Raw genomic sequence first — 18,896 nt, 5'->3', positions numbered from 1 at the left:
CCAGGAAGAGGAGAAAACAGATTTTGGTAAATAGCAGTCTCTACCACAAATATCTGTTTTCCACATGTCTCCTTTAATGTTCTCATTGAAAGGAGAACTTTATTTTCAAGCAAGAATATTACCTAAGGAGTCTAGGAAACATAGTTCTCATTCTATTATCCCCATAACAGACTCAGAGGCTATGATGTTCTCTTACAGAAACAGGGTCGTGCCTATCAACAGCAGGACATGTGCCACTGAGTTGGCGGTTGACTCTCTCAACTTTTGTAATTTGGACTCCTGATACCTGGTCCCTGATATCTGAACATTGAATTGAATTGATATATGTCATATTTTGAAACTCACTTCTAGGTATTGGGGCAAAATACTCAAATCTCAAATTTTTTAAGGTAAAAATTTGGAATAGGAGTCGGGAGACCTGGCGAGCTTTGTGTTTATCAAAAAGGTACCTGTCTTCTCTGATCAGAATATTCCTTTATCTGTAAGGTGGAGTTAGGCTGGATGATGATTCTGATAGTCTCTTGCAGTGCTGAAATGTTAATGAGAGCAACTGAATTTTCTGTGCCTGAAATTATTTGTCAACAAACACTTACTGAGTGCCAACTATGTCCAAGGCATTGCAACCAGTGCAGTGTCAAAACACTGAACCAAATCTCTGTCCTGAGGGAGCTCATGGTCTATTGGTAAAGGAGATAAATATATTAACAGACAATTATTAAGCGGTGTAATACCTAAATTGGTCAATACGTTTAAAAACACAGGTTTAGTAAAATAAAAAATCAGAATCTTGAAGAAATTAGTGTCCTTTAGTGAAAATCTTGAAATTACTTTTATTTTTGTCCATATTTCAAATATCCTTTTCTTACTAAAAATATTATAATTCACTCACATACATCACTAGTGTGTGTGAGACAGTAATCCAATGTTCTTTTTCTTAAAACACCAGTATATTAAATAATAATCCTTAAACAAATTCTACAATTCCATTAAAAAAAATCAACCCTAAGCTAACTTAAATGAAGCCCAGCTGCTCCATTTGGGTTAATTTTAACTCGCTACGTGAGAAAAGAAAATTTGGAAGACACCCAAATAGGATTTATAGAGATTCATATTGTGTCAGATTTTTCTGCTTTATGTGGATGTTTATATGTACTCAGAAGAAATTTATAACTGCAATAGAAAACTGAATGAATATTGATTATTTTTTAGTTACCAAAACTAATTGACATATAAAGCTTTGTAAATCCTCTTAGATGAGGATGGGTGTAAATTAAAAACTAATTAAAGCAGAGGCTTATAAAGACACCATCTCCAATTCAATGGGTTATACATTCTTGTTGTGTATTAGGAAGATAATTCCTTAGTATCCCCACCCAAAATTCCTGCCGAACAAACAAATCTTAGACATAAAAATTATTTTAATTGCTAAAAGCCAGTTTATATATGTTGTCTTTTTCAAAGGTAAATATAATTATTTTAGCAAAGTAAGATTAAAAAAATGAATTCAAAGAAAAGTACCTGGTGGAGACAAGAGGACTGATCAGCTTGTTATCTGTAACCTCCATGTTTACCGTTAACAAGCTTTTTATCTTTGAAGGTAATAAACATCTGGGATCTGAGCACTGACACCTATTAGTTACAGTGGTTCCCTTTTACCTTTCTAAGCAATCTGATAGACAAACCTCCAGGAATCCCACAAAATTGGGCCCTTAATTGACCAAATGAATGGCTGTTTCTCCTTTTCAGTCTAAATTGAAAATTGTGCTTCTCAGAAATGAGACAATGTACAGTGGAAAATATATTCCAGCTGTAGCTCCACTGGTAACCATCAGTGTGACCTTAGACTCTCTCCCCAGTTCATTCCCCAAACAGCTACCAAAGTGATTTCTCTCAAACTCACATCTATCTCTTTAAAAAGTCTGGCATAGGTAGGAGGATAAAGTCAACACTTTCAGGTTTGACATGCAGTGCCCCTTCTCTTCTAGCCTCTTTCCTTCTTAACCTATACTCCTTTCTTACACTCCTTAAACTCTAGCAGTAGTGAGTCTCCCATGCTAAAGACATCTCCTCCATCGTTTCAGTCTTGAATTCCTTATATCTGCATCTGGTTTTGGTGGCTATTTTATTTAGTCGTCAAGACTTAATAGTGCAACCGGCCTCTATGTAGCCTCCAAGGTCAACAAATGGCTTCGTGCATTAATTAAACAAACATTTGTTGAGCTGTTGCCATATGCCAGGAAATGTTCTACACTCGGGGTATCTGGTAGTGGAAGAGGCTCCTGTTTCCTTTGTGCAAGAGACTCCTGTTTCCTTTGTGCAGCTCACCATAAAAGGTAGGGGGAGATAAACGGCAAACAAGTAAGCAAATGAGTAACATAATTTCAGATAGAAATAGTTACAATTGAGAAAATCAAACAGGGTGATGAGTGTTGCCATAGGATTCTGCCTGTGGTTCTGCTAGACTCCACAGTGAGCTCTTCTGGAATTCAGCAGTCATGTACTCTATTCCTCTTAGCCTCCACATCCTCCCTGCCCCAGTTCCAACATGGTGTCCAACACACTGGCCACACTGAATATATCTGGATGGACAAATGAATGAATGAATGTTAATATCTTCAATTATTTAGGCTACAGTTTCTTCATCTTAAAAATGAAGGGATTGAAGGAATGAGTACTTAAAGCCTACCACCTTTGGGATTTTGGAAGTAGATAATCTACATTGTCTGATGTTTTATTCATTTATAATATTCAAATGAGCTGGTTATTTTGACATTTACTACAGAGTCACAACTAAAGATAATATCTTAAAAATACCTTTTCAGATGCCATCTTGTTTGAAAAAAGTATCAGCAGATGGTATTTTCTGGAATTTTACTGAGTTACTTCCCCAGATTCACTGCTGGAGTCTATAGTCTTTTTAAATCTACTTGTTAAACATTTTTGAATGCTCTATGACTCTATTTTTTCAAATACTAAGTGAACTAGAAATTACAATTCATATTCAATAGCAGCATTGGAACTTTAGCATATTTAAATTAAAATTATATTCACATTAAATACCAAATTTAATTAAAATGAAATAACTGGGTAATATTACTTTTATAAAAATTCATTAAATCATACTATTTCATTAAAATATTTTATACATTTTGAATACAAAGTGAAAAATAGAAGGAAAGAGATAATTAAATGACAGCATAAATTAATTAACTGAAAACAGAAAAATAATACAGAAAATCTTTGGATAAAATCAACATAATGGACAAATGTCTGAAAATTTTAATTAAAAATAGAAAACAAAATATGCAACATTATGAATGATAAAGGGCTACAACTGTTGATAAGGAGGAGATTTAATACAAAATAAGGGGCTCCCCTGGTGGTGCAGTGGTTAAGAATCCACCTGCTAATGCAGGGGACACGGGTTTCAGCCCTGGTCCGGGAAGATCCCACATACCACGGAGCAGCTAAGCCTGTGCACCGCAACTACTGAGCCTGCACTCTAGAGCCCATGAGCCACAACTACTGAGCCTGTGTGCCACAACTACTGAAGCCTGTGGGCCAAGAGCCTGTGCTCCACAACAAGAGAAGCCACCATAATGAGAAGCCCGCGCACCACAACAAAGAGTAGCCTCCGCTCACCACAACTAGAGAAAGCCCGCACACAGCAACGAAGACCCAATGCAGACAGACAGACATACATACATATATAAATAAATAAATGTATAAAACAAAATAAAATTTGTTTTGTAAAGCCCACTTGGATACATCTCAAATCCTAATATATTGGATGAGTTATTAGGAAATTGTAATTATCAAAATTCACTAAAAGATTATATTTATAAATATTGAAAAAATAATAATTAAAATACCAAAGAATTCCCTCTTAAAAGGTTCTTGCTCTACATGGTTTTATAGGCAGCTTATTTGAAAATGCTAAGGTAAAGTTAATTCTCATATTAACTTTTTAAAAGCCCAGAAAAATAAAATTCTGGGTAAAACAAATACCTCTACCTGTTGTTATGAAGCTACATAATCATGATACCAAAATGACTGCAAACTTTGCAAAGTAGCAAAAAATTAAAAATTCTACAAAATCATAAAAATTCTAAATAAAACAGATCAAATTCATCAATATATAAGTAGAATATATGATTTGAAGAGTTTATTCTAGGAATGCATAATTTAATATGGAAAAATTTCTTAAATCTTACTGTTGGTTAAAGGGTAAAACTGTTTATCTCACCAGATCTCTAAATGCTGTTTGATGTCATTTAAAACATATTATTGTTAAACTCTTTATGTTTTCTTGCAAGTTAAGGAAAATCAATGTCACTCTTCACAATGAAAACCTAGAAACATTTTTATTAAATAAGAAACAAGATGAAGGTGTTTGCTGTGATAAATCTTGTTTGGTGTATTTCAGGAAATTTTAGCTAATAAGATATGGATGTTAGGGCTATTGGAAAGGAAGAAACAAAATGTTCTCTATTTATGTAAAGGATGACTACTACGTGGAGAAGCCTGAGAGAGTTAACAACTACAAAAAACATTGTTTGGAATTAACAATCAGTGTTTTTGGATATTTGGCTACTTACATAAAATAAATATTTAAAAAACAGTACTTTTCCACATGACAGAAAATCCCACATAATATATATAAAGAAAAATAAAATATATTTTTGACTATGGCAACAGATGGTAATGAGGATTAGCATTATTTACATGAATTACAAACTGTAGTGTAAGACATACATCTCTCTGTTTTTATAACTGGAGACATGTCATTGTTCCATAAATATTACAAATGCGTAAGTTCTTTCCAACTTATTTTGCAAATCTTACGCCTTTTCCAACCAAATTTACAGATAATTTCTCAAACTTTGTACAATTATTCTAAAGTTAACTAAATAGATATTTGAGGATATTAAAAGATGATAGCTAACACTCACATGATACCTAACCTGGCATGGCACAGGTGATCTTCTGAGCTTTATATGTGTTAACTTATTTACTCCTCACACAAGCTCTATGAGATACTTTCATTAATCCCTATTTGCAGTTGAGGAAACTGAACATTCTGTTTCTCCAAGATTACTTAACTGGCAGTACAGATCCGTGGGGAAAGGAAAGACCATTCAAATTGAGTTAAGTCATTCAGGGATTGTTGGGTCACGATTTGAAAAAAATGAAGATAGTTGCCCATTTTGTAGCAAATGCATTTCAAATGAAATAGGAGTTTAAACATTAAAAGGTAATGGGAAAAATAGTGGCTTTCGTGACATGGAAGGATTTCCAAAGCAATAAAAATAAGGGAGGGCCTCCCTGGTGGCGCAGTGGTTGAGAGTCCGCTTGCCGATGCAGGGGATACGGGTTCGTGCCCCGGTCCGGGAGGATCCCATATGCCGCGGAGCGGCTGGGCCCGTGAGCCATGGCCGCTGAGCCTGCGCATCCGGAGCCTGTGCTCCGCAACGGGAGAGGCCACAACAGTGAGAGGCCCGCGTACCACAAAAAAAAAAAAAAAAAAAAAAAAAAATAAGGGAAAAAATTTAAAGTAAAAAAATAAATTATTATGATAAGATATTCAATCATTAAGAATTTTAAAAAGAATAAAGTATTAGAATATTACACGGGTTTATATTCAAACCCCATAATAAAAAATAGGAAAAGATGAATAGACTTGAAAAATCTGAAATGTAGACAGATAATAGCACTTTAAAAATTTTTTTCTATTAAAATAAATGAATTTACCAGATTGCTGAGGATTAAATAGTGCTGGTCTACCAAATGTAAAATAGATAGCTAGTGGGAAGTAGTTGTGTAGCACAGGGAGATCAGCTTGTTGCTTTGTGACTACCTAGAGGGGTGGGATAGGGAGGGTGGGAGGGAGACGAAAAAGGGAGGGGATATGGGGATATATGTATATGTATAGCTGATTCACTTTGTTATAAAACAGAAACTAACACACCACTGTAAAGCAATTATACTCCAATAAAGATGTTTAACTAACTAACTAAATAAATAAATAAATAAATAAATAGTGCTGGTAGCATAATGTAGTAGCATAATGGTTCAAGCATGGATTTTGGAGCCATCTGCCACTAATTCATTCACCGAGTAAATTTAGGTAAATTCTTTAAATGTTCTCTTTCATTGTCTTCCTAATATGGACAATATACAATCAAAGATCTCCCTGCCCCACTTCCTAGTGCTCCCCTACATCCCTATCCAGACACAGCATCTAGCTATGCATGGTTCTAATCCTTTCTTTAATTTGAGGTGTAGACAGAGCATTGTACTAATAGTTTGGAGACCTGACCATAAATCCTAGTCCTCTATTTACTAGTACATGAGTACTAGGGCAGTTTTTCTCAACTTCTGGATTAGACTGGATTGCATCTGATTGGATTAGAGTAGATCTGTGATTTTCAAACACATTTCTGAAAATCCGAGGAGTTTATTGGTGGTGACTTGATGACTGCTGTAAGAGGTGGGGTTGGGGGCAAGGAGGAAGCCTGGAAAAGGAGTTCCAGACTTCAACACTTGTTTTGTCTGCCAGTGATGAAAGCCCACAGAGTTGTTGCCATCATATCGCCAGTGCTATCAAGAGGAAGAAAGACATGGTGGGAGGGGAGTGCATTTCAGAGTCCATCTCATTTGATAAACTGTTCTCCAAGTATGGTCATTCACCAAATTACTTGTATCCTAAGCTCCTCTGTTTCATAAGAAGACCCTACTAACACCTTACGTGCAGCCCCTTCCTCCAGTGTGGTTGGGTGGATGAAGCGCTGTAAAAGTATTAGGCAAAGAAGAAGAGTAGACGAATGAATGTTTGTCTTTCATATTTCTTTCAGGTCAGGCATTCTGCCTTTGCTAAACAAAAACGAACAAGCAAAAAGCCTATCAGAATGCACTGTTTCTAAGGGAGTTAATCTTTGTTCCCTTTTCCCCCCCAAGAGCCATGTTACTCAGCTTCATCCTTGCTTTGCATATTTTGCCTCTTCTTGCTAGTCTCTGCTCCCTCCTGCCACACACACACACACACACACACACACACACACACACACAGACACACACACACAGACACACACACACACCATGGAGCAACTCCCTATAGGTTTCCTTCTGTCCCTTGTTCAGATGCTGGGCTGAAGTTCAGGAATAAGAGCTTTGTTGATTTTGGAATTTCTATGCTGGGAACTCATTAATATTGACAGTTCTCTGAGAAATGATGCTGATAAATATGGTCTGGAAGCAGGATGTGTTCTATTTGCTATAGAGTTAGAGTAGCATCATTATGAGGTAAATTGTAAACTATTGCTAAACTGCATATATGTAAATGAATGATCTGTAGTACCCAGTTGCATCCCTAAGAAGTGTGCATGCTTTCTTCATTGGATTTTCTAATATAATGCTAACTACTGTCCTTCAACTAAAGCTGAATTCAGGATTCTTTTCAATATGTGACCCTGACAAAGTTTCTCTTTTGCTAGATTTCCTTCAGACCCAAGTGCCTTTAGGCTGACTGTTAGTCCAGATGATTGTGAAGGCTGAGAGGAGACCCATGATCTCCTGCATCTCTTAATAGGGTGGTTGCTCGTGGAGCAGAATGATTGGCATACAGCAATTCCTGAATGACTGCAACTAGGACCTCTGAACACATTTACCATCTGTTGAACAAGGATAGTATTTCAGGACAGCAGAATGTATTTAATAACTTCTTCAAGGTTCTTTCTTGATTTCCCAGGATGATCACTGAAAATATTGAATAAAATTGGTCCCTAGATAGGGCTGCATCAATTCCACGATAGTAAACCATATTATCCTTAGAAATGAACATCGTGTAGAAGTCTGTGGTACTTATTTAAGAATTGATAAATCTGGTTTTAATATGAAGATGAGGGTTGTCAGATATTTTTCTTGTTTCTGTCATTAAATAACGAAAGTATACTTTGTTGTCTCAGGGGTTAACTGATGTTTTTTTTTATAGTATCTTGTTAAAAATATATCAGCCACAACTGAATCCTATGTCAGTTGTAGAAAGGAGCTTGGGAATTTAATTTTCTCTTCTTTCCTTTTGGAAACATTAAATATTGAAAAACATGTTGGAATACTAATACTAGCAGGTGCTACATTTTCTTCTGGAAACATCCCAGCAGATAGAGAAATTTCACCCATCTTTTTGACTCTGATCTCAACAGTGACTTCTTTGAGGCACTCGGCAAGACTTTTATTTTAAAGCCATCTTTCATCATTGTCCAGACCCTACATGGTTAATCCTTGTGGGAGGAGTCTTTAAGCATTATTAATGTCTCTTCTAAGTATCCGATCAATCTGAAGATTGGAAAAATATCTCCATCTACAGCAAATTTGTGGGCATTATCTTAAAATTGAGTGTAATGTGACCAGAGGGATGGTACTTTGGTGGGTTTCTGTACACGTTTACAGTGGATTTTAACATACTCATTTCTAGAAATGAGTTATATAGGCATTTTCACAACATTTCAGAAAATCTTAAGCAGCTGCTTTTCAGTTTTATTTAGCCTTAAGGATATGCTCGTGTTGTCGGCAACTCAGAAATAACTGCCTGAAGCTAGTCCAGGAAGTCCCTGGGATCATCAAACGAAGAGCAATGTGAAGAAATGTGAATTAACAGAGCCTCTCAAAGAATGCTGTCAGGTGTATTGAAGGACCTTGGACGTGGGGGTCCGCTTGGAATATTTAGATTAACTAGGTGTTTGTATGAGTGCATAATCATGATTATGTGACTGACTGAACATAAAATGAAAATACACAGTTAAAGAGATTGTCACCCATTTCACCAGTGTTAGTGAAGAGGTTTCTAATATGAAGCTTCGAATGGAATGGCTAAGGGAAGCTGTGCTTTATAGAGCATTTTGTTTGGCCCTCTCTTCAGGTGATGATCCTCTCCAATAATGTGAATATTAGGACTCTTTCTAGAATAATGCACATTTACAATATGAGAGACCAAGAGCCCTATAGGTTTGTGGTACAGAAGATATGAAACATTTGGACTCATATTCATGGTGTTGGCAAGGTTTTGCTTGTAAGAAAGGAAAGGATGCATCAGGAGGCAAAGCAGATAGAGACCTCAATTTCTACTGGATTCTTTCCAAAGAAATGCTCTGGGTCAGTGGTTTTAGGGAGCCACTGTGGGTTGAAGGTCTTGTTAACACAAAACTTGAGTCGTCTTCTCTCTCGGCCTTTATTCATTACCAACCTATAGACCACATAATCTGCATCTTAATCCCAAAGTCTGCATTCTAACTTCCGTGTCACCAGATAGAATATATGCAATCAAGATGTAGATTTCCAGCTAAGACATTGCCTAGGAATGTTGCAACCTAGGACTTAAAAATACTATCAAGGTTCTGCATTGAGAATAGAAGCATTCAAGCCCAGAGTCTTTCTAAGCAGCAGTAGACTGACCCTGACATGTTGTACATAGATTCACATACCTATCTTTACATATACCTTAAGGGATATTGTAGAACCTCTTAAAGTTTGGTGTAATTTTTTCCCCAGGATCTACAGGTGTCTGTGTGCTATTTTATTGATCCCACATTGAGGCTATAGACTAGAAATTTGGAGTTTATACTTCACATTTCACAAATGTTAAACACAATGCAACACAATTTTCTGAAAATAAAGAACTATATCTTATGGAGGTTCTCCTCAAGCAGAAAGATTTTATTTAGTTTTTGTTTTTGAATATTTTCAAAAACACATTCCTGACCTGGATTCTAGTTAAGTCAAAGATTTTTTCCAAGACCTATATGATATACAACTCAAAATTACTGTTTTAGAGCCCACCATGAAGCTTCTTTCCAACCTGGAAAATGAGGTAGCAATTCCTTGTCTCTTGGGTTAATTTTTGAAGTAAAGATTTACAGCCTTTCCAAAGAAATCAGTCAAGGTTCTAATTCTTGTCTTCCTGACGTATTAGGTAAAAAGGAATGTGATCAGCTGACTAATGAAAGGAAGATAGGGGTAGCAAAGGGGGTATAAGGAACACCCTCCCCCTATCCCAGTTAGCCTACATGTCAGATATGTCATAGCTAGTCAAATCTTTCTCTAAAGACCCTCTCCAACCCAGAATCAGATAAGGATATGTTTCCTTCTGGTTCTGTTAAAAATAAAATAGAGGTAGTGAAGAAGGAAAAAATGCTATTGGGTAAGAGCCTGAGAGTTGACTCTCCTCCATTTTTCTGAATTACTCCACACTTAGGAAGGAGATTCATAGAAAGGTCTCCAACTGACTGCATTTTCCACATGCCTCCACCCCAAGTGAGTGAGAGTTTACAAAAGGGGAAGATAACTGGCCTCAAGAACTAGATGGTTTCCTTTCATGTAAACACTTATAAACAAGCCTTGTGGTTTTTGGAGTCACCTCCTGTTTATTTGTAGTTTATGAGACAAATCCTCCTCAGTGAATTTTCTTCACTGGATTGCATTATGAGAATAGGAATTAGTCTCATGTTCTCTCTCTTAACACCAAAGTGTCCCCACAATGGTAGTTATGAAAACAGCACTACTTAATATTTTTTTTTGGTCGAGTGATCCAAGGGGAGCGCCGGACGCATATTGCTTGACTTTGTTATTTTCAAACCCTTAGACAAGAAGTCATTTGCTTCAGCATTTAGGCAAGACCATGCTAAATGTGGAGTACAGAGTGGAAATCCTAATTTGTCAATTCAGATGGCATTCACCTAGAGAAAATATTAGAATACTTTAATCTATCTCAAGGCATTTAAGCAAGGTACATAACCAGAGTGATGCTTTATATTTCTTCCTTCTCAGGAGAAGTTTGAGGTCCATTAAATTGACCCTGAGTAGAAATCGAAATCCCTTTTAAAAGAAAATGCAGGGTACATCAAGTTGATTGTGGAGATTTAATCCACTTGAGGATATGGGAGGGGGAAGGGTAAGCTGTGACAAAGTGAGAGAGAGGCATGGACATATATACACTACCAAACATAAAATAGATAGCTAGTGGGAAGCAGCTGCATAGCACAGGGAGATCAGCTCAGTGCTTTGTGACCACTTAGAGGGGTGGGATAGGGAGGGTGGAAGGGAGGGAGACGCAAAAGGGAAGAGATATGGGAACATATGTATATGTATAACTGATTCACTTTGTTATAAAGCAGAAACTAACACACCACTGTAAAGCAATTATACTCCAATAAAGATGTTAAAACAACAACAACAACAACAAAAGAAAATGCACTTAGGGAGGTGGAGGAATTATACACTGAAGAATTGGGGACATGGAGAAGCTGCTTCTTCCTATGTGTGTTTCCTGATTCTTCAACCTGGTTTAACTCCTTTCTTCGCTTGTACATAGTGATTGTCTGTATTTGTACATGCTCTGCCCTCTGCTTAGAGTGTATCCCCTCGATAACTCCTAGACATCTTGTGGGTCTTTCTTTTTAGTTAGAGAAGCTTACCCTGACTCTATACCATTCAAATAATGTCCTCCACTGCTATTCTTTTAATTCATTTCCTTTGAACACTTAGGACTTTGTGATTTTACATGTATCTGTGTGCTTATTGGCTTGATACTTGTTTTTTAAACCAGACTATCTGCAATGAGAAGACAAGAACCGTTACACACACCCTGCCCCATTATCTCTAGTGCATAGCACAGGCTCACCTCCTTTTTGATGATAATATTCAATATTATTTATAACAAATAATATACAATGCTGTTTATAAAAATAATATGTGATATTATTTATAACAACTAAATGTAATACACCTTTACTATCCTTAATTGAATTTAGTATATAAGCTACCTAACACACATAATTTTTAAAAAGTCAGTGATTAACTATAATAGAAAAAAGATGTAATTAATTGCAATAAAATGCCATGTATTTCAATATGTAACTGCTCAGGCATGACTTCATGAGGAGATGTGATAAAGTAGGCACACATACATGTATGTATGGCATCACTGGGCCATGGCACACACAGTAGGATGCACCATGTTGTTTTGTTGACTCAAATGCCATGGCATAGCCTTTGATGATGGCATTTTCCAAAATATTGACCATATATTGGTAAATTCTCAATCAAATTGTATAAAATATTTATTTGATTAATATATTTGCACTCAGGGAATTCAGTATCTATTAAAACTGTGTAAATCACTCCTTGTACAATGTATACAATATGGAGATAGGTTCTAACCTCAATTATAAACCAGTTTCTTAGCCACATGAGGGTGCAGCGGGATATTTATTTGAAAGTCATGCTGGATTGGGACAGTTCTTCTTTGAGACTGTCCTAAATGTTGTATGTCCAGTGTCTCTGGATACTTCTACAGTAAATACCAGGAGTTCCTCCAGTTTCCGTGACAACCAAAAACTACACCAGCTAAATTCTAAAGTTTCCTATGATACCTGCAAAGCACCACTACTTTCAAGAAACTCTGGTCATGCCTATTATAGTTGCTACAAATGTGTTGAATAAGTGGATATATTTGTACCTCTGTTACTGTTTCTTTTCAGCATATTTGTTTTTCTTTTATGAAGACTTCTGACTCTACACCTAGTATTGTACCTTGATTATGGGAAATGCTTATGTATTTAACTGAACAAAAAGGTGAGTAATAAAGTTTTCCACGTGTAGAGGCTAATTGTCAGAGTCCCTCTTTGCTGTTCCTTCTCATAGAGCTACATTTTTTCTGTCCGCTTCAGGACATTCTAATTATTTCACTTGGCTTCCAGTAAGGACACTAGTGAGGGGAAATGTTACCAAATTTTTGTCTGATCCACCATTGTTTTCTACCATGTGCTGATGATCACTACTTTCATTAAGAAGCTGGAGGACAAATTTAATGAAAAAGTCTACCTGTGAGGTCTTAGACCTTCCTCATATGTTTTCATCCTATCATTGAACATTTTTCCACATTTGAACATTATTCTCTTCAAAATAATGATTTTCATGTCAGTGAATCCTGACACACAGAAAAAACTTTACCAGGAAAAGATTGTGAGTGATAACAATAAGACAGAGGCTATAAGAAAAGTTTTTTTGATTATTTTTCTGTGTCTATACTGATGACTTTATAATTTATTATGATAGTAGTATGTTAGTGTTTGAAGTAAAATTTTAAAAGGAATTCAAGTAGTTTTTGCTTACGCCAAAGCACTGGGCTAGCAGTGAGAAATCCTGTACTTCGTAATGACTTTAGGTACTGTGCTGTCTCAAACCAGACAGTTAACCTATTTCTTGCAAATTATTTCTCTTGTGAGGTTGAATTAATGCTTATAAACAGTGCTGAGAATGAGCTATTTCAATAGAAGATGTTTCAGAAATGCAAAATGTTATTGTTACAATTTGTGCTTCTGTAGATACATCTTTGCTTTCAGCGCTGGGCCATGATTGTTCAGGGATGGCTAAACCGCAGACTGAAAGTTTAGATAATGAGACGGGGTATTTTCACCGTTTCTTGCATCTCATTCTCAAAATATTCAACCCCAATGCAAATACAAATAGTGTAGCAGGTATATGTACTGTCGCCTGATTTGCAGCAGGAGCCACTGGCAGATGGCAGAGACAGAACTGCCTGTTCTGTTCTCTCTCTGGCTACCTGGTGAGAAGAGTCCCAATTCTCTAAAGCCTTACATATACAAAATCAAAACAAGTGAAATCCACTGAAATCAGGTTGCTTTTAAAATTTAGGGTTTTTTAGAGGTAAAACAGGAATAGAGACAGACCTACTGGGGGTGGGCTTGGGGATATGGGGGGGGCTGTGACGGGGTGGGGGAGAGGCATGGATGTGTATACACTGCCGGGTGTGGGGTGGATGGATGGTGGGGGGTGGCCGCGTGGTGCGGGGGGATCGGCTTAGTGCTTTGTGGCCGCCTGGAGGGGTAGGATGGGGAGGGTGGGAGGGAGGGAGACGCAGGAGGGAGGGGATGTGGGAACAGATGTATATGTATGACTGATTCACTTTGTTGTAAAGCAGAGACTAATTAAAAAAAGTTTAAAAAAAATACAAAAAGAAAGAAAATGAAAAAAAATAAAAAAATAAAAAAAATAAAATTTAGGGTTTTTTATATCCATGAAAACAGTGAAACTTTATTTCTTCTCTAATCCTTTTATAGCACCTGCTCCCTTTATTACTCATCATTTATCATGGCACTTAATCATATCTCTCTTGTGTTGTTACCTGTTTGATGGGCATATATCTTGTCTTTCTAATTAGATTACAATTAGATCTAATGAGATAATGATAATCTTTTCTTAAAAAACAATAAAGGGGATTCTTCTCACTATCCAGCTTGCTTTCTGGCCTACAGTAGATAATCCGTATATAATGATTACATAACTTAAAATAATAAAAATCTTATGTTGAACAGCAATACAGTTGCTTTCCCACACCAAAATTGACTGAGTAATTCCCATTTGAGTAAAATCTTCATAGCTATCCTCTTCTTTTACCATACCTTACTCTCAGATGAAACATAGATTTCAAAAAATAATTGAAATCACAGCTAAGCACTCCAGATAATGCTGAAGTTTCCATCTTGGTATTCTTTATTCATTTGAGAGGTTGTTATATTTCAGGAGAAATGTTGTTTTGGAAAATTGTTTTTCACCACCCTCCTCTTTCTTGCACACTGGACTCTGAAAGACCAAAGTCATATATTCTCTTTTTTTAGCAGCAGAATTCCTTGCAGAGAGAAGAATCTCAAAATGTTTAATATAGTGCAAAATGTTTAATATATCATACCCCTAAATTGTTTTATATATATATATACACACACACACATATGTATATATGTATATACATGTGTATGTATGCTAACATTTTCTTCCAAATAACAGTAAAATCAACAGAGTGTACAAATCTAGGGCTGTAAAAGAAAATCTCAACATCAGTCTCTCCCCTTTAATCTGGTTGGGTGTAAGCTGTCTATCTCAGCTTAATTATTTATCTGACTGCCTGGACAGACTGAATGGACAGCAGAATATGTTTCACATTACTCTGCTTTTATAGGTATCACTCTAATTATATGGCTACCACACTATACTAGACATCAGCAATTTCTGAAGTGTGTCTCAAACAACACTCTTTGTGTAGGAGGTTAATAGCTATTACTAGGAGAACAACTTTCATGGTCAAAGACATTTGGAATAATTCTGGGCTTTGGGCTCAGCTAAATATTAAATAGTTTCCTTAGAGGGGGGCTTCTTAGAACCTATAATAATGTACTGTTTAAATCTCCAGTGGGACCATGTATTATACCATATTTCCCCAAATTATTTAACCACAGGAAACTTTACCAAAGCATCCTGTGGAACTGATGTTTCTTAGAACAAACTGTAAGAAATATTTTAATAGATTAATTATGGATTACTTCTTTCCAATTACATTTTGCTAAATCTAACCAAAGAAATTCTACACACATGGTTCTTTTTAAAAATTTTTAATTTTTGTACACAGCTTTATTGATATCTATTTCCCATATCTCACAATTCACCCATTTAAAGTATGCAATTCACTGGTTTTTGGTACAAACATGGTTCTTAATTGCAAAGCAACCAGAAAATACATACTTTTATTTTAGATGAACCAGAAGAACTGCCAACCTTGAATAACTATAGAATTTGTCCTTTTGCCATGAGAATGATCATTCACCTTCCACCTTTCTTAAAAAAGTCCATGTTATCATCCTTAAAAAAAAAAATCTTAATTTTTTTTTTTTTTTTTTTTTTGTGGTACGTGGGCCTCTCACTGCTGTGGCCTCTCCCGTTGCGGAGCACAGGCTCCAGACGCGCAGGCTCAGTAGTTGTGGCTCACAGGCCCAGCCGCTCTGCAGCATGTGGGATCTTCCCAGACCGGGGCACGAACCCATGTCCCCTGCATCGGCAGGCAGACTCTCAACCACTGCGCCACCAGGGAAGCCCTTAAGTCATTTTTAAGGGATTCTAAATATCAAAGAGGTAACCATTTCTCCTTCTTTTCCCTTATATTTCCTGCATTGGTAAGTGCAACAGAGTGAACCTAATTTAATGCTCTAGGCCAGTATCTTGCAGAATCTCATAGTCTTTCATGATAAGCAGTAATTTTCAGTTACTTGGGATGTAGCCCTATAAGGTTTAAGGGCTTAGCTGAATCAGTGTTGTCCCTATACTACATCCTGAAATACGTAGTTTAGATTAAAAAGCCCTATATCAGCTTATTTTCTTGTTATTTTCCTCGTTCCATAAACCAGTGAAGAATGAGAAATTGTATTATCTCCTGGGAGGCAGATCAAGGCTCCTTTTTATACAAAAATGATCAGTTTTGAATGGAAGAAGAGAATCAACATGTGTTGATTACATACTATGTGATCATCACATGCAATCTTCAGAACAAACCTATAAGACTGTTATGAATGTGTTCAAATTATATGTGAGGGAACCACACTTCCCTCCCCACCCCAAGAGGTAGCAAATGGCAGAAATGTTAATTCAGGTATGTCAGATTCCAAAGTTTAGCCTCTTTTCTATTTATTATATTGCTTTCCAAACAAAGGCTACAAACAGTCTTGTAAAGAGATGATCCACCGCCTTCATTCACCTCTTTTCTTTAAAATAAAGGTTCATTGGAATTCAACTTTAAAAGTGTCTTTACCACATCTACATTTTTAATGTAACACATGCATGGTTAGGGTTATCTACATCTTCAAGTGCCAAAATAATGTAGCTAAAGCAAAGAGGAAATATACATATTTTAAGTCAAATATCAAGAGGCCTGTGCTGGAGAATATGGAGACTAATATCTCTGCAGTTCTCCTAGCCTTTCCCTCATGTTATTTGTCTTCAGGTTTACAGAAATAGCTATGGTATTTTCATGCATCATATTCACGTTCCAAGTAGATGAAGGCGATGGTGGAGAAAGAGTAGGGTGAGAGATGTCAGTGCAAGTGATACCCATCCTTTTTATCAGCAAAAGCAAAAGCCTTTCTAGCGTCCACAGTAGATACCCGTTTCCTTCTCTATGCCTGGAATTGTCATATGGCCACACTAGAGAGTTAGAAAGTGAGACTTTACCCTGGCAGGCAAATAGCTGCCCTGAATATAATCAAGGTTTTGATAGGAGGAAGAGAGAATAGATATTGGACAGGTTACTAATAGTGTCTGCTACAGTCTGCCACATACTGCCTTATCAGTTTCAATCCACATTTCTGCTTCACTTTTATTAAGCTTATTGATTGGTTGTGACGAATCAGCCTTCACTACTTCAAGGTTTGTGGAGATGGATTATTTCTAATATAATAGGAAGGTAGGATTTTTTTTTTCATTAATACTAACTTTAAACATAATTCTAAATACAGATAACATTTAAATTGCATTATGTTCTATGTTCTAACAGCGTGAAATGTCCTGGATATATGCTCAGGATGTGTCAACACTTTCTTACAAAGAAGAATGTGGGAAATAGCATTTCTTACTAGTAGAGCACTTTGTTCTGGGTGAAATCTGTGAGGTGATACTAGGGCCTGGGGATAGAGCTTCAGACGTTTTAGAAGACAATCTGAAAATACGTGTTTAAACGTAGCATGCACATACTCTTTGACTCAACAGTTTTACTTCTACAAGTTTATTCTTAAATATCTATTTGCACGAAATTGCAAAGAACACATAGAAGAATATTTTTTTGTAATAGTGAAAAACTGAAAACTCGCAAAGTCATTGCCCATATGTACTGCCTCCATTTTACAGTGAATGTGACTTATGTTCACAATAAAACAAAACAACAAAATGAAAATAAAAGCATTGTAAAATAGTATAGGACATCAATTTGTTTATTTTATCCTAAAAATATCCCTTCTTTATTGTTAGTTAGGAGTAAAGGTGGGAAGTCGATGGCCAGTTTTTTACTAAGCCCATCCAGGTCTCAAATGATGCATTTTGGAATCACTTTTAAGAAAGTATATATAGCTTGACAAATTATTATTATTCGAGGAGGGGAAAGTTGTCCTTTCAGTAAGTTAGTGGCAAGACGTAAAGCTAGTGGCAGCAGAAAACTCAGAGGCTTTGGAGTAACATCGACCTGGATTTTAATTCCAGACCCAGGGTTACTAGAAGTGTGGCCTTGGGAGACACCCTTAACCTCATTGAAATTCAGTTTCCATATCAATTTTAAGCATGAAGAGAAATGGCTCTAATGAGAACATGGGCTAGGGCTACCATGACAAAATAAAACAGACTGTATGGCTTAAGCAGAAAATTATTTTCTTACAGTTCTGGAGGTTGGAAATCCAAGGTCAAGATGTTGGCAGGGTTGGTTTCTTTTGAGCCCTCTCTTCTTGACTTGCCAATGACCACCTTCACTCTATGTCCTCACGTGGCCTTTTCTAGGTGTACAAGCACGCCAGTGTTTCTTCCTCTTCTTATAAGGACACTAGTCATTGGATTGGGGCCCCACTCCATGACCTCATTTAACTTTTAAAGCTCTATCTTCAAATACAGTCACAATGGGGACTAGGGCTTTCAACCTGTGAATTTTGGAGAGAGACACAGTTTAGTCCATAACAATGGGAATGCTGGGGGACTTTTTGTTATATAAGAGAAACTGAGTTCACCATTTTCTCCCCTGTAGTTTCAGTCTTCAAAAATTAAAAGAGAGGGATTTTATTACTACCTTAGAACAAGGCTAGAATAGATAAAGCTGATTAGTTTATAGGTGCCCTGGACCTTAGTGTATGTTTGTGTATATGTGTGTGTGTGTGTGTGTGTGTGTGTGTGATGTATCATATATATATATATATATGATAACAAAAACATTTTGGGTGATTTGGATTTCTTTTAGTTGACTTGGAATGTATAGATCGCCCATATCAGAAAGTATCGCTGAATTACACACCAGTAGAGTC

The sequence above is a fragment of the Mesoplodon densirostris genome, chromosome 5 (genome assembly GCF_025265405.1).
Source record: "Mesoplodon densirostris isolate mMesDen1 chromosome 5, mMesDen1 primary haplotype, whole genome shotgun sequence".
Classification (NCBI taxonomy): domain Eukaryota; kingdom Metazoa; phylum Chordata; class Mammalia; order Artiodactyla; family Ziphiidae; genus Mesoplodon; species Mesoplodon densirostris.
The sequence above is the reverse complement of the archived record's forward strand: the minus strand, read 5'-3'. Positions refer to the sequence as shown.